This window comes from Octopus sinensis, linkage group LG6 (assembly GCF_006345805.1).
Source record: "Octopus sinensis linkage group LG6, ASM634580v1, whole genome shotgun sequence".
NCBI lineage: Eukaryota > Metazoa > Mollusca > Cephalopoda > Octopoda > Octopodidae > Octopus > Octopus sinensis.
In genome coordinates this window covers 28,769,663-28,787,162 of record NC_043002.1, presented here as the reverse complement: position 1 = coordinate 28,787,162, position 17,500 = coordinate 28,769,663, and positions in this window count along the sequence as shown.

Below are 17,500 nucleotides of genomic sequence, written 5' to 3'. Positions count from 1 at the left end.
TGTATGTATGTATACATACATATGTGTGTCTATGAGTGTGCGTATGTCTGTATGCATATTTAAATATATATATATATAGATGTATATACTTGCATATACATATCATTCAACTACGGTGTTCTTAAGGCCGCAATTTACTCGCATGCAGCATTTTTCAGAGCTTGTTGCTAATTCAGTTCTTAACCAAATTCAAAACTTTCAAAAAATTCAAAAAAATTCAAATGCAAAAAATGTTAATATTTTTGAAGAGGACTGGTTCCTGACTACATTTTGGTATACAGAATTGTGATTTGATCCAGTAGAAAAAAAGTTTACATCGAAATTTGTAACAACAGTATAGGAGAGTAAGTAACGCCACCAATCAAGTTTAGATTTAATAACTTTTTTTTATTTTAATAGCAAAATATATCTATCTTAACTTCAATGATAGATGAAAGCATGAAGAATTTCCTAGTTTTGGTCCCATGCAACAGAATTTGTATTTAAAATGTTGTGAGGTAAAATATCATGAAAAAATATGAAAAAATAAATTTGGATTTAAGTATAATTAACTTTTTTATTTTAAAATCAAATTATATTTTAATTAAGCTTAAAGGATAGAGCTCAATTCAAAGAATTTCATGTTATCAATCTCATGCAATGAAGAAAGAAAGAATGATGAACAGACAGACAAATGGATTGATAGATTCAGAGAGAGATGGTGGGGAGAGAGAAATTGACAGATAGGTAATGTATAGAGATGTATTTATAGATGCATATGAGTAATTGTATCATATCTATATATATATATATATATATATATATATAATATATATATATATTATATATGTATGTATGTATGTACATTAGTTAATTCTAATGGCTAATTAATCAAAATATTTTTAAAATGCAAAGAATTAAACTGCAACTTCAATATGGAAACTGTGTGAATTATCAACAAATTATTTTACTTATTAATTTATCAATTCTGCACATAAAATTTTACAGACTAAAATAGTAGAATATTAAATTAATGTTTAAAATGAAAGGAAAATATATCATCTGTTGTTACATGTTCACACACGCGCGCGCGCAAACACACTTATATATGTATGTATTAATTTTTTGCAATAAATACTTAAAATTTCAATATTTAAAGAGAGAGTCTGAAACAAAGTTTTGAATAAATAGAATGATACGAACCTTGAGAAATGGAATTTATGAATGATGTGAATGCGCCTTCATTATTCAACTTTTCAAACATACGAGTTAACGGGTAACCTTCTATACCTATTACCCATTACGTATGTCTTTGGAACATTTAGCCCCTACAGGTAATACTAAAATTTCACTAAAAAAAGTTCGTATATTTCTATTTTTCAGAAAATAATTTTAAATAATCAATAGCTTTTATTTAAAAATAATCAATAGCTTTTATTTAGAAATAAATCTTTACTTAGATACATATGGCGATATACTCCTATGATAGCTGTTATAGTGTATTGAAAGTAAAATATATTAGAAACGAATGTGAATAAGACAGAACTAAATAGAACTACAAGATCTGAAAAGAATTTCGGTTGGGCATATTGTTATAAGAGAATTAATAGATAGGTATATTGAAATTTCTAATAATAATAATAACATGGTTTGAGGCTTATGAAGGAAGAGGGCAAAGGAAACAACAACGACTAAATGACGTTAGCTATTAAATCAGACTAATATACTCCACGTGAAAACGAAATAACGCATTGTATTAGCTGGGAGAATAAACAGTAGCATGGCTACTTCTTGATACTGATCGAACACGAATTTGAAACAACGTTACAAGATTACATTCATTGTTGTTTTCGTATATACATACACATATATGTATATACATACACACACAACACACACAACACACACACACATAGCTATATATATAATATATATAATATATATATATATATATATATATCTATATGTATAAAAGGAGTGTGAGTGAATAAAGAAAGTGATGAAATAAAAAAGCGATGCATGCGTATATAGAGATATACATAAGTACATGCGTATCGTATAGACAGACAGCAGACACACAGACACGCAGACAGACAGACAGACAGATAGGTAGATACATACATACATACATACATAACATACATACATACATACATACATACATAGTTTTTAAAGATTGGCAGATTGAGATAAATTTTGTAAGAAACACAACACAACTGCACACATCACGAACACGAAGATTAATATATGTATATATATATATATATATATATATATATATATATTATATATATATATATATATATATACTATACATAACACACACACTTATAACACTTATAAATATATAGATACTTACCACACACATACATACATATACATATATATATATATGGAAATCTACGCGTATGTATATATGTATATATATATATATATATATATAAACATAGTACGTATGTCTATACTAAGATGTTTGCTACGGCTGCGTAGCTGTGCAAACGAATGTGTATAGAGACAGAAAGAATAACAATGCCATTCGCATGTGGACGTAACTTGGGGACACGTTGACATTACTAAGGATCACTAATTGCAAACATATAAACCCTTACTAATTTGCCTGACATCAATGGTTAGCAAATTGTCTACACTCATTAATTGTGTTTGATATATTCCAAAGAAGAAGAGGGCAAAACTGTTTAAGCAAGAAACAACATCTATAATAATGAAGACCATGATGAAAATGATGACGAGGAAGAGAATGATGATTCTGATGATAATGGTGATGATAGTGAGGATGACGTTAATGTTGATGATGATGATGATGATGATGATATGGATGATGGTGGTGACGGTGATGATAATGATGATGACGACGGTGACGATGATAATGACGATAATGATGAGTGTAGTCATGATGACGATTATGATGATGATGGTGGTGGTTATAGTGGTGGGGTTGTGGTGGTGGTAGTGGTGGTGGTAGTGGTGGTGGTAGTGATGGTAATAGTTGTGGTAATAGTGGTGGTGGTAGTATTATAATGGTGGCCGTAGTAGCAGTGGTGGCGGTGATGGCGGTGGCGTCAGCAACGACATCAACGACGTCGAACATCATGAGGAGGAGGAGGAGGAGGAGGAGGATAACAACGGCGACGACGAGGAGGATGACGAAAATAATAGCGGTAATAGTAATAATAATTTGCTATACATTAGCTTAAAGCTATTGGTGTTGTGATTTCCGTCTCGGATTCCGCTACCAATTCCATTTATTGGCCTCAAGAGCTTTGTGCAAAACAACAATTGGTGCAAGTTGTTCTGTTATTGAATTCTAAAGCCATTTCCTTGCTTCATTGTAGGCGTGTGTTCGACGTATACATCCTTACGATGTAGCGTAAATATATACAGACACAGGTATAAATGCACATTCACTAATGCATACAACCACATAAACGCGCACACATATAATGCATAATATATGAATTACACGTCTGCATGAATCTGTGCATGCCTGCATGCATGTGTGTACGTATGCATAAATGCATGTCTGTATGTATGTACGTATTTATGTATGTGGTGTATGCATGAATGCATGTATGTAGGTATATATAAATGTGAACATATGCATATTGCACGTAAGACGAGAGAGAGAGAGAGAGAGTATTTTAAGTATTTAGGTGTGCCAAAAGAGCGGGCATGATATATGCATCTATGTGTGTACTTAAGTAGAGATATATCTTTCTGTATATGTACGTATGTATTTATGTATCTGTGCACATATATATATATATATGCCTATATGTATGTGTGTATTATGTACTCGTATAAATGTATGAATATGTATGTATTATGTACTCGTATATACATTTATACGTGTGTGTATATATATATATATATATATATGCATGTTTGTATGTGTGTATAATTATATATGCATTTGTAAGCATATTTGAGCACACATACACGTTGTTGTGGTTTCCAGTTTTTATTTAGACAAGAAATTCCTATTGCTACAGTGCTTAGTCTTACTCTTTTGCACATAGACAAATATCACTTTCTCTACGAATATTCCAACTTCAACATGTTAAAAATTTTCCAGAATTTTCCCGTTAAGAGAACCCTGAAAATAGATTTAAAAGAGATGATGTATACAGAAATAAATGCTTAGCATATCTTTTTCCTTCTTTTCTCTGTCATGAGACAGCGGCCATTCTCGGGCACAGGTTTGAATTTTTAGCCCAATGAATTGATCCTAGCATTTTTTCTAATGCCCGTGTCTCTGACGAACAGTCCGCTTTCCTATTGAGACGTAAACGCAGTCTCACAAGCCAGCAGAAAATAATAAATTTAAGCTGCGTTCTATATGGCCTCAGAATTAGGAAAATTTGACTGTGTAAATTATAAGGCTAGAAAATTAGAATGATTTATTACCAGTGGTATATAAATCTTTATACACTCTTATATATGAAAATATGTGTTCTTATGAATTTCATTACGCATACGAACCACAGGAAATAAATTATTCTAATTTTTTACATAGTATATATATATATATATGTATATATGTGTGTGTGTGTGTGTGTGTGTGTGTGTGTGTGGTGTGTGGTGTGTGTGTGTGTGCTTGTGTGTGTGTGCTTGTGTGTGTGTGCGTGTGTGTATGCGTGTGTGTGTGTGCGTGTGTGTGTGTGTGTGTGCGTGTGTATGTGTGTGTCTGTGTTTGTCCCTACCCCCATGCCATCGCTTGACAACCGATGTTGGTGTATTTACATCCTCGGAACTTAACGGTTTGGCACACACACAAACACACACGCACACACAAACAGACATACACACACATACACACACCACACACACACACACACATATATATATATATATATATAATTATGCAGGCTGTTTACTGTAACGTATCTCGTTCAGAGCTAATATAGATACAAGGCCAGGTATTTGATGAAGCATTTACGCGATTTACTGAAGCTCAGTACTTGACTGGCTTTTAACTTCTTTCTTCTTCACTCCTGAAAGATGGAAGTCGCAGCGTACTTGTATTTCATTATTTTTTATGTGCTAATTAGTTAATTATTTAACTAGTTCCCAAATCGATTGTTTGGTTAATCGTTCATTCATTCAATCAATCAATCAATCAATAATTCAACTGTGTTTGTCGAATACTTTTTGTCATCATTTGGGACATTATCAAGGATGCATCCTTTGTACTCCTATATGCTTCAGGTCTAGAGACAAACAGACACAAAGTAATAATTAACCAATTGACTAATAACGGTTTCACATTTTGACACGAGCCAGGTAATTCCGGTAGAATGGGTGAATCGTTTATATCAATCCCAGTGCTAAACTGGTACGTATTATATTGACCACAACGGGATGAAACGCAAAGGTGATCTCGGCAGAATTTGAGCTCAGAACATAAAGATGGTAGAAATACTGCTAAGCATTTTGACTAATAATTTCAAATTTTGGTACAAAGCCAGCAATATCGGGGGTTGGGGTACGTCTATTTCATCAACACCAGTGCTGAACTGGTACTTATTTTATCGACCATTAAAGGATGTAAGGTAAATTTGACCATAGCAGAATTTGAACCGAGAACATAAAGCCGGACCAGATGCCACTAAGCATTTTTCCTATTCACTAATAATAATAAAAGAAGTGAAATAAAAACTAGCGTATATATCTGTTATTGACATAATGAATTTCACGAAATGTATCGATAACAATTATCAAATTATATTTCCGCAAAATTCCCTGTATAAAATGAAATAAGAGAAAATTAGATGTTTTGTGTTGATCATGCCTTTTTAGGAGCATGAAAGAGCAGGCGTAGATTAAGTTGATTTATTACATACCAAAGAATCCAAATCGAGTTTCAGATGCAGATATGTATAGAATTATCTGAATAAATTCGCTTCTATGAATGGGCTACTGCTCACACCTTGGAAAATTTTTTTCCTTCAAAATACACTTCTTGTTTTCTCGCCCTTTGTAGACCCACAGTAAGTAAGCATTTGAAGAACACAACATCTGGATGCCATATACAGATTAGAATGATAAAAAAAATGATATTTACATAATTGTTGCCACTAATAAATTACAAGTTATACTTCATTTTTATCTGCCATTATCATCACTCTCTAATTGCCCGTGGTTTTTAAATGTTCGTATTGGGAAATGTGTGACTGCTTGTCTGTGTGTGTGATTCCGTGTGTGTATTCCCTATATAGCATTCTTTTCTTGTTGTTGTCGTCGTCAGTGTTGTTTGTAATAATATTGTTTTGGGGTTTGTTATATGCATGTATGTATGTATGTATGTATGTATGTATGTATGTATGTATGTATGTATGTATGTATGCATGTGAATCAAGATACATACGCGCACACACACATACTTATATATATATATAAATATATGTATATGTATACATAAGTCTATAAATGTATGATATGCATGTATATACGTATGTATATGTGTGTGTTTGGCGTATACATGTGCCTGTGTATGCGTTTGATTGTTTTTCTATCAATAACTTTTTTTTTGGCCTCCATGTAGTTTTTCTTGTGTGCTGTTGCTGCTTCTGCTGGTTGCGATTATATGGTAGTGGTGGTGGTGGTGTTGGTTGGTGCTGGTGTTGGTGGTGGTGATGGTGGTGGTGATGGTGGTGGTGATGGTGGTGGTGGTGATGGTGGTGGTGGTGGTGGTTGTGGTGGTGGCAACAGTGGTGTTGTCGGTAGTAGTAATATGTTAATCGTGATGACAGTAATGGTGGTAACGCTGGGGATCTTAATGATGGCCGATTTCCTAGCGATAATATTAATTGTGGTAGTAGTAGTACTCGTGTTGACGGCGGCGGCGGTGGTGGTTGCGGCGACGATGGTAGTGGATGGTTAGGGTGGTTTGGTACAAATTATTTTCTGATATTTTTATCACACATAATTTCGCCATAAAAATTAATGCAATAAGATGATGACCTTATATACAATATTGTTTTATCTATTGCTGTTCTTTCTCTCGATATTCTCCGTACTAATGGTATTGTTATTGTGGTTATTGTGGCTGCAAAGGTACACTACGTCGTTTTAACGCTGTTGTTATTGTTGTTGGAAGTGATGGCTGTGGTGGCGGTTTTCTGTTTCGTTCGTTTTGTTTGTATCATTGTTTATTCGTATTATGTTTTGTTTTGCTTCCCACATCTTAATTTTCCTCACATTTTTCATCTCGCATTTATTAGAAAAAATATGTTTCGTTATTATTGTTCTTGCTATTGTTGTCGTTGTGTTTATTATTGTTATCCTAAAGAAATTATCATTACCATCGTCATTATTATCATTATTATTATAATTATTATTATTATTATATTATTATTATTATTACTATTATTATTATTATTATTATTATTATTATTATTATTATTATTACTGTTGTTGTTAGTGTTGTTGCTGCTGCTGTTGTCCTTGTTTTTTTTTTTTTGAAGCTTTTGTTTACATCCTTGTCATTAATATCAATATTAATGACGTTATCTTTTTTGTATTATTGCACCGTTACTTTTTTATTATTTACATCGAGTTTCAGAGGTTCCTTTTTCCATTCCATTTTTGTTTCTCTATTTGTTTGTTTTTTTTCCTCCTCTTTTTGTACTCTTTCCATCTTTTTCTAACGAAATCCATTTTTCAGCAGTTCTAAGTGGACTGTAGCTCACTGAATTCTTTGATTATCTCATCTCCTTGTCAATTGCACATCAGCACCATGAACTATATTTATATGTATACATACATGCACATATATGTATACACGCACAAATGTGTATGTGCTCACGTGCGCGTGCGTAATTCGTAAAGAAATCAAAACAGCACTAATTGATCCAGAACCAATTTACTTTAAGGGAAAATGAATATTGGCTTCAAATTTTGGCACAGGGCCAGCAATTTCGGGGGAGGCGGTAAGTTGATTACATCGAACTCAGGGATCAAGTGGTATTTATTTTATCGACCCCGAAAGATGAAAGGCAAAGTCGAACTCGGTGAAATTTGAACTCAGAACCTAAAGACGGATTAAATTCTCCTAGCAGTTTTCCCAGTGTGCTAACAATCCTGTCAGCTTGTCGCCTTAAGAAAGATGAATATTAAAACATGATCAAAATTAAATCTATCCAATAGAGGCAAGAGCGGCAACTCAAATCCTCAACAAATTTCAAAGTAGACTTCTAGCACCGAAATATCAGATGATTAAAACTGGAAATTAGCATGCTATAAAGGAAGGGAAATTTATCTGATTTATAGCAGGTAGTGATCCAAATCAGCTGAGTATATTATTTATCATAAATACGAGATCCATAATGAATGTATTATTCTATGTATGTATAGTAATGTATGTACGAAGGTCTATCAACATGAACCAATGACCGAACGCCAGCTTCACAGAAAATAATTAAGAAGTAAGCTCTAATACATTTAATGTGTATAAGCGCTCAATTTTTATCTACCTGGTTATCACATATTCCTGCTCACTACAAAACTCATTAATTCGTGCAGCATCTTTCCCAGGTCACTTGTTTATCTATCTATTTGTATGTCTATCCTTGTATTACTCTGATTCTCTCTCTGTATCTCTCGCCTCTCTCTCTCTCTATCTATCTACAAATCCATCTATGTATCTATCTACCTGCTAATCTCAATCTCCTCATATTATGCGTGTGTCTACATTCCTAAAAGTCTGTTTTTTCTCTGTCACTGTCTGTCCGTCACTCTCTCTCCCTCCACCCTCCTCTCTCCATTTCTCTATCCCTCCCTCTTTTTTCCCTCACTCTCCCTGGGTGTGTGTGTGTGTCTACATGTGCTTACGTGCATGCGCATGTACGCGCATGCGCATGTACGCGCATGTGTGCTTATGCGGAGGACATGACGGGCAGTACCAAAAATAAATATTTGTATTTGGTGAAGAAAATAAAAAATAGAAGTAAAAAAAAACGCGGTGTATCTATCATAAAGTGTGGCAAAATGGACGTTATTATTTCCATAGAATTTTACTTTTTAAGTTCATGATGATGATGATGGTGATGGTGATCTAATGAGAGTAATGCATTCATTTTTATATCTGGTTTCCATTAGGAAATCCATCCGAAATATTAGATATCTTATTCATTAAGTAATTGAATAATTGTCTCCTCTTTGATGAGTGAGAAAAGAGGGTGGGATGAGATGCAGGCCTGAACTTTTTGTCAATACCTCAATCAGTACTACACAATATTAAATCTACACACTCATTCTGCTTCTATATTCTCACAACTCTCGCCCACTCTCTATTCTCTGTATATATATTTAGAGATATATTTATCTCTTCACATGCAAACACAAGCACACGCACACATACATACACATAGACATAATTTAGTTATGAGCTGCATAAGTAACTAAATATCTGTGTGTTTCGTCCATTGCACTTATCAAACAAACATCTGAATAGTAAATCTATATATATGCACAGGCGTGGCTGTGTGGTAAGAAAATTGCTTCCCAACCACATGGTTTTGATTCAGTCCCAGTGCCTGGCAACTTGGGCAAGTGTTTCCCACTATAGCCTCAGGCAGACCAAAGCTTTGTGAGTAGATTTGGTAGATGGAAACTGAAAGGAGCCTGTCGTATGTGTGTGTGTGCTACTGCAATAACTTAGAATGCAGAGGTCCAGAATTATTTAATATCTTACCCAAAATTTTGAGAGAGTTACATGGAATGGGAGTAGACATCTTCAAGAAAAAACTTAATCCCTAGCTGTCCAAGGTCGCAGAAGTACCTACATCACGCCGAAAAAGTCAAAAGAGAGCAGCAACATCGAATAGCAACATCTTTTACCAAAATCCAGTTACGAAGGAATGAGGAATGGCTATTGAAAAGGTGATAATAACGGCGGTGCCCAAGCATGCTCACAGACAGTGTGAAACGCTTCAAAGAATAAAAGACCAAAGAACACACATACACACAAACACACACACACACACACTCACACACACACACACACACACACACACACACACACACACACACACACACACACACACACATATATATATATATATACGACTCCATCATTCAGGGTGAGTGCTTTTGGTGAGAAAGTTAGCTATGAGAACAGGTACGCGCCGAGCTGGCACGGCGGTAGAAAGTTCAGATAAACACAACTAGGCTTAATATGTGCTTTTACATGGAGAATATGCGGTGAGAAGTTTACTTCCAAAACCATGATAACTTCTTCTATATATACATATAACGTTAAAGACTTATTCACTTCCCGTGCGATAATACATCTGTTTGTTGTCTACACCACCTGTCTTCCTCTCTCTCTCTCTCTCTCTCTCTCTCTCTCTCTATATATATAATATATTATATATATATATATATAATATATATATTATGGATGCAGTTTTCACCCTCATATGCGAACTTCGTCAGGGATACGTGGAAGAAAACCTCTTGAGACAAATTTTGAAGTCGAGAAAATTTTTGATCAGGAGTTCAAGAAATACATAATTAAAAAGTAGAAACGCTTCCTTGATGATCGCTTCATCTTCTGGGAGAGATCGAATGAAGTTCCAAGTAAATTCGTCCTCTTGCCATCCATCACACATCAAAAGAAACATCCTATGTAGCATGGCAGGACGCATCTGTACTCTAGTGAGTGACCCCAAAATACGTGAATTCCGACACGAGCTCAACGACTTCCTCACAATGCAGAAATAACCCTTAAGATTAATTCTTGGAGGAATTAAAAGGGCGATGAAATTAAGCATCACCCAACTACAGACATCTAAAGAAAAAAATTAATAGACACACGAACCCGTTTGTTAACCCACACAGTCCTGGAATAACCAACATTTTTCATGCCACAAAATTGAACTTACCTATACTCCTAAAAAGCTCCAAAATGAAAAATCCCATTGAAAAAGAACCTTACGGAATAGAATACGCCAGCCAAAAAATCTTATAAAAACACATCACAGAAGCAAAATTCATATCAGAGAATGAATCAGAATGCTTCGTAAAAGAATGTGGTGATAAGAGATGTGGAACATGCAACAACAACAACAACTTAAGATATTTAGAAATTCAAGAATGGATTCTAGTTCAAGATAAATGCAGATATGAACTTCAAAACACAGAACCTCATACACTGCAATACCTGCTCCAACTGCAAAGAAAATTACATTGCCGAAACAAATAATTCCTTCTGCCAACGTGCAAGAATACACAGGCAACATATCCGGCAAGAGGAATTACGCAAGATTCCGTTCAGCAAGCATCTGGAAATATACAGCGACGGAAAATTCAAAATCTTTCCCTTTTACACGTGTTAACGGGAAGACCCGCAATACCGAAAAGCAATGGAGATACACTTTATCAAAAAATCTTCTCCAAAATTGAATGTTTGACAGAAAACCGGAGAATTTGCATTTTCTATTCTAAATATAGCTCCAATATTGGAAACATGATATTCATCTCGATAAATATTCAGGATAAATTCCTCTATTTACATAATATTGAGTTCTCTTTCTTTCTTTTGTTGTCTTACCATTTTTATCAATATATATATGTGTGTATGTGTGTGTGTGTATACACATATATATAGCATTGAGGTATTCTAGCTTTATGTATTTTTCTAACTTGTAAATATTGTTTGTTCATGCAAATCATCAAAATTACACAGTGTAGACATATATATGTTTCCAAACACAAACTCATAGGCACACACACGCACACACACTCACAAAGACGTGCACATGCACACACACACACAGATATATATATATATATATTTAAATTTTCATGGAATTTTTTTATCTTCCTTCTGGTTCCTTAAGAAAAAGAAGGAAGAAAGAAAAAGAGAAAAGAAATAAAAATGCTGTCAGTGATGACCGCACCCCATTCTAGGTGAGATCACCATCCTTGAACTCATTTCAATAGACTAAATGAATAAATAAATAAATGAATAAATGGAAGTCCAAACTGAAGTGGATTCCCTCCCTTCCCCTTTCTACATATCTGTCTATATGTCTATCTATCTACCTATCAATCTATCTTCCTATCTATCTACCTATCTATCTATCTTCATTGTCCTGGACCCCCCCCCCCAAAAAAAAAACAATGTTCTCCACTTCTAAACAAAGCAAAAAAAATTGGTTTATATAAATAAACAACCTGTTTTTACATTCACGAAAAATTTGATAAGTTCGAAAAACGGAAGAGAGCTCTAATAATAATGACTAAATATTGCATATTTCTAGAAACTTAAGATCAGTTCAAATATGTTTGAAAGGTATTTGAACTTATTGAGGCTTTTCTCTGCGGTTTGTCATGGACAAAAATTTCACGCTTAAGACAAACACCATAGCCAGCTCAGAGCATCGATCATTGGACTAATAGATGCATTTCAAACTCGTTAGTTCTCTTCTTCAGCCACAAATATTTTTATATTTTTATTTTCTCTGTAACGTATAGTCATAGCTCAAATTCACATATATACACACTTACGCATGCGTCTATATGCAGTCAGACAAATGTACATACGAACCAACACAGAAACTTCCTCGAATTTATTCGGCCTTCAAATATACTCTTTTACTCTTTTACTTGTTTCAGTCATTTGACTGCGGCCATGCTGGAGCACCGCCTTTAATCGAGCAACTCGACCCAGGGACTTATTCTTTTGTAAGCCCAGTACTTATTCTATCGGTCTCTTTTGCCGAACCGCTAAGTAACGGCGACATAAACACACCGGCATCGGTTGTCAAGCAATGCTAGGGGGACAAACACAGACACACAAACACATACACATACATACATACATATATACGACAGGCTTCTTTCAGTTTCCGTCTACCAAATCCACTCACACGGCTTTGGTCGGCCCGAGGCTATAGTAGAAGACACTTGCCCAAGGTGCCACGCAGTGGGACTGAACCCGGAACCATGTGGTCGGTAAACAAGCTATTTACCACACAGCCACTCCTGCGCCTATATAGTTGCATTTTTCCTTTGTACTATTTCCCTTAAAAAGTACTTTTTTAAAAACCCACCGTATTAGATAATGACTTCCAATTTAGGCACCGGGCCAGCAGTCGATACCATCGAGCCCAGTACTTGTATGATATTAAATGTAATATATACGAAGAAAGAGACGATGATTGCAAGTGGAGTAGCTTTGATCATAGATCGGCTTGATCGGAGTTGACCTGGGGCTAGACAACAACAACTGCAACAACAACAAGCAAGTGATTGTTTAGACACAGCGCTACAAAACATTCCACACAAGAACACGCACATAAAACATTCATATCTTTATTATAGTAAATTAGTTTGTCTCAACATTAATTATACCTTCGTTATTATGCACATTATACATACCTCATTAAGCTAAAACCATGTATTACCTATCAGTTTCTTTTTTCACAGGAACAGCCTCGGGGTTGTGGCCATGCTGGAGCACCATCATGGTGGAGTATTTAATAAATAAAATAGTCGGATTCGGTTGCTCTTAACTTCGTCTTCCGACGCGATAATCTTTATTATAATGTGTGTGCGTATTATATTTTGTATATCGCCATTTATATATATTTATTGATATGTTTCATTTATATATTTCATTAGAGCGATGGGTTGGCAGAGTTACTAGAGCAACGGAATAAATACTTTGCAGCATTTTTTCTGGCATTTATGTCCTGAGTTCAAATCCGGGTGAAGTTAACTTTACTTTTCATCATCCTTCTAGCATCGATCAAATGAAGTACAGGAGCTGATAGTAAGATAAACATACTTCCTCTAAAAATTGCTGTATTTGTACGTAAATTAGAAGCTATTGCGAATGGATTCATTAACGTGGTGAGTAGCTAGAAATATTCGAGCTCCAGAGAAAATTCTTTGCAGTGTTTCTACTGGCGCTCTACGTTCGAAGATTAAGTTCCCGAGCTTAACGTTACCCTCGGTCCATCTGGGGGTAATAAAATAAATTATCACTCAAGTTCTAGGTCAGTGATCCAAACCAGCGCCTTCTCAGACATTGCATCAAAATTAGAAACCATTTGTTCTTGAATTCTGTCAATCTTTATACCTACAAATCGGAAAGACAGTAGCTGAACAGTTACTTGAACTCCAAGAAATAACTGCCAAATCTCATTCAAATTAGAGCTCGTCGTTGGTTTAGTCCATCTGTGTTGACCTGGGATTAAACAAAAGGAAATTTTCCAATATTTAAATTTTCTAAATGTCTCTATTGATATTGCGTCACAACATATATTAGGACATAACTGGAGAACACCTCTCATCTTTATTATCGCTTCAGAATTTTATTGTTAAGAAGAATCCTGCAAATATCGGAGATAGCCAGGATTTTAAAGAATAAGTACTACTTAATTTTCAAAACCCAAATGTTTTTGACGCATTCTTTTGAAAAGCTTTGTGTTTCTGGACACCGGGGGCTTAGCGTAAATATGGACCAAACGTTATAGGTATGATATTATCTCTAATTTGTTTAAAACTTATGGATTTCCTAAAGGTGTTGCAGTTTTACCTCCGATCAGGTTCATTTGATGAAAGTTAACGAAAATTAAGCTCTCATCAGCTGTCTCACTATAAGGATTATTGACTGTACTATAACACCTCAAGTAGAATCGTGTGCTTTAGGGATGTCAACAACCATTATCCACGTCTTTCTAACATAACCTCTTTCTAACATAAAAATTGACATCCTCGCAAAAGGGCTCAAATTAACACCAACTCCACGCAGAGCCAACCTAAATGAACTCAAGGATAATATAACAGAATTTTGCAGAAAATTAAGACTATCAGAAGCATCAACCAGTTTCAATACTGAAGATGAATCACTAGTCAAGAACAAAAGTGAATTCATCCCACACAGAGGAAGAAATAAACATCTTGACGAATTCTGTAACCACATTGAGAATTTCCCCTACCATACTATACATAAACAGAAAGCTAACCCAAATTTTAACACTACACAATGGAAAGAACTGATAGAACTTCAAAATGATGAGGATATAACCATTAAGGAAGCAGACAAGGGAAATGCAGTTGTAATAATGGATACATCATACTACAGAAATCTTGTAATTTCCTTGCTTGATGACAACCTACATTATGAAAAAATTACCAACTACACCCCACAAAAAATAATGAAAACTCTATCTTCACTAATTAAAACCCATGAAAAGGAACTAACAACCAAAGATATTGACTTCCTAACAAACTTTAAATGCAAACCTAGCCTTTTCTATGGTCTGCCAAAAATTCATAAAAGTCAAATTATAAATGAAACCATTAAAAAATCACCAAAGACATACATACACACACCCAACCCGGGGGACCTAAAACTACGACCCATTGTAGCTGGCCCATCCTGTGAAACACACAGACTAAGTCTACTTATGGACATCCTCCTGAAACCCTTCCTTAAACATATCGATAGCCATATCAGAGATGACTTAGATATGTTAAACCACCTTCCAAAAAAAGCCAAGGAAGAAACAATCCTGGTTTCATTTGATGTAGTCAACTTGTATACCAGTATACCTCATAATTATGGACTGGAGGCAATACAGTTCTGGTTAGACCAATTTCCGGAAGAAATACCAAAAAGGATCAGTAAAGAATTCATTACTAATCAATTGAATCATCCTACACAATAACCACTTCATGTTGACAATACATTTTACCGTCAAAAATCCGGAATCGCTATGGGTACAAAGGCAGCACCAGTCATTGCGAACTTAACAATGGGATACATGGAAATAATCATTTACCAGGAATCTTTATCAATCTTTGGAAACCCCCTCTCTCAATACATAAAAGAGAACTGGAAACGATTCTTGGACGATTGTTTTATTCTCTGGAATGAAAACACAGATAAACTCTTAAAATTTAAAAACCTATTGAACAGCATAAACCCAAATATACAGTTCACAATGGAATACAACCAAAAGGAGCTCCCGTTCTTGGATATACTAATTAAAAAAATTAACCTTAAAATAGAAACAGACATTTTCTACAAAGCCACAGACGCCAAACAATACCTTCTCTTTAATTCATGCCACCCAAGACACACTAAAACAAACATCCCCTTCAACCTTGCAAGAAGGATATGCACAATAGTGTCAGAACAAAATACCAGGAACTTCAGACTGCAAGAACTCAAAAACACCTTAATTGACAGACATTACCCAGCTCAACCCATAGAGGATGGGATCAGACGTGCAACAGAAATCAACATAGAAACTTTAAGAAAAGTTCAACACAACAACACACCTTCCCCGAAAATACTACCTTACATATCTACATACAACCCCAGAAACAAAGAAGCTTTCACCATCATCACCCAGAATTTACCAATACTTCATAAAAACCCCAAATTAAAGGAAATTCTAAACATACACCAAATCATTAAAAGCTACAAACAGCCTAAATCACTTAAAAAGATTCTCACAAAGGCAAAATTATCTTCTGAAATTACGGATGCAAAAGTAAAAAAATGTGGTAGATCGAGCTGTGCAACATGTCCTAACCTACTAGAAGGATCAGAATTCTTCTTTAAAGAGGGACAGAAATTCAAGATCAAATCTAACTTTACTTGTGCCTCTGAAAACATAATTTATGTCATAAAATGCTCGGGCTGCCACCAAGACTACGTGGGGTCCACGGGACTATCACTCAGGCGTAGATGCACACTGCATCGACAACAGATTGCATTCCCAGAATATAGAATGATACCTTTTAGTGAGCACATTGAGAAATGCGCAAAGCAACTACAACCACAATTTTTAATCTTTCCATTTTACCAATGTGCTTTCGGATCATCAACACAAATTAGACTAAACAAGGAAACATTCTTCATTGAAAAGTACAAACCCAGACTCAACTATCCAAACATAATAATACAGAGAAATTCACACTAAGAGAAAAAGGAAAAAAAATTTTTTTAAGCGATTATCTCCCTTACACCGGAAGAAATCACGCACTACCTTCCCTTATTTAGAACTCTCCGTAGCAAAAAAACAAGGATAACGCTATTAAAGATAAACATTACGTCGCAAGAAATTTGAAGAGCTAAATGCGAAACCGGTCTTTCTTTAAAAATTATAAAATTATGTCATTATAAGAAGGGAAAAAAATTTTTCCAATATTCTCCAGACATATTGACGCAAATATATATATTCTTTAACATTTAAGCCTTCTGTCATTTTTTCACTCTTTACTATTTTCTTATATATATATACGACAGGCTTCTTTCAGTCTCCGTCTATTAAATTTGCTCACAAGTGTTTGATCGGTCCGAGTCTATAGTGGAAGACACTTGCCTAAGGTGACATATCTACAAGAGTTAAGAAATGGAGTAGATAAGTCCTGGGCAACTCAATTCCGTAACTCTTGTATTCTTATTCGCATAATCGGCAACCTTGGTCGTCTACCGTGAATTATAAAAAGAACTGTTTTCAGCTTATCGTGCTTTGAT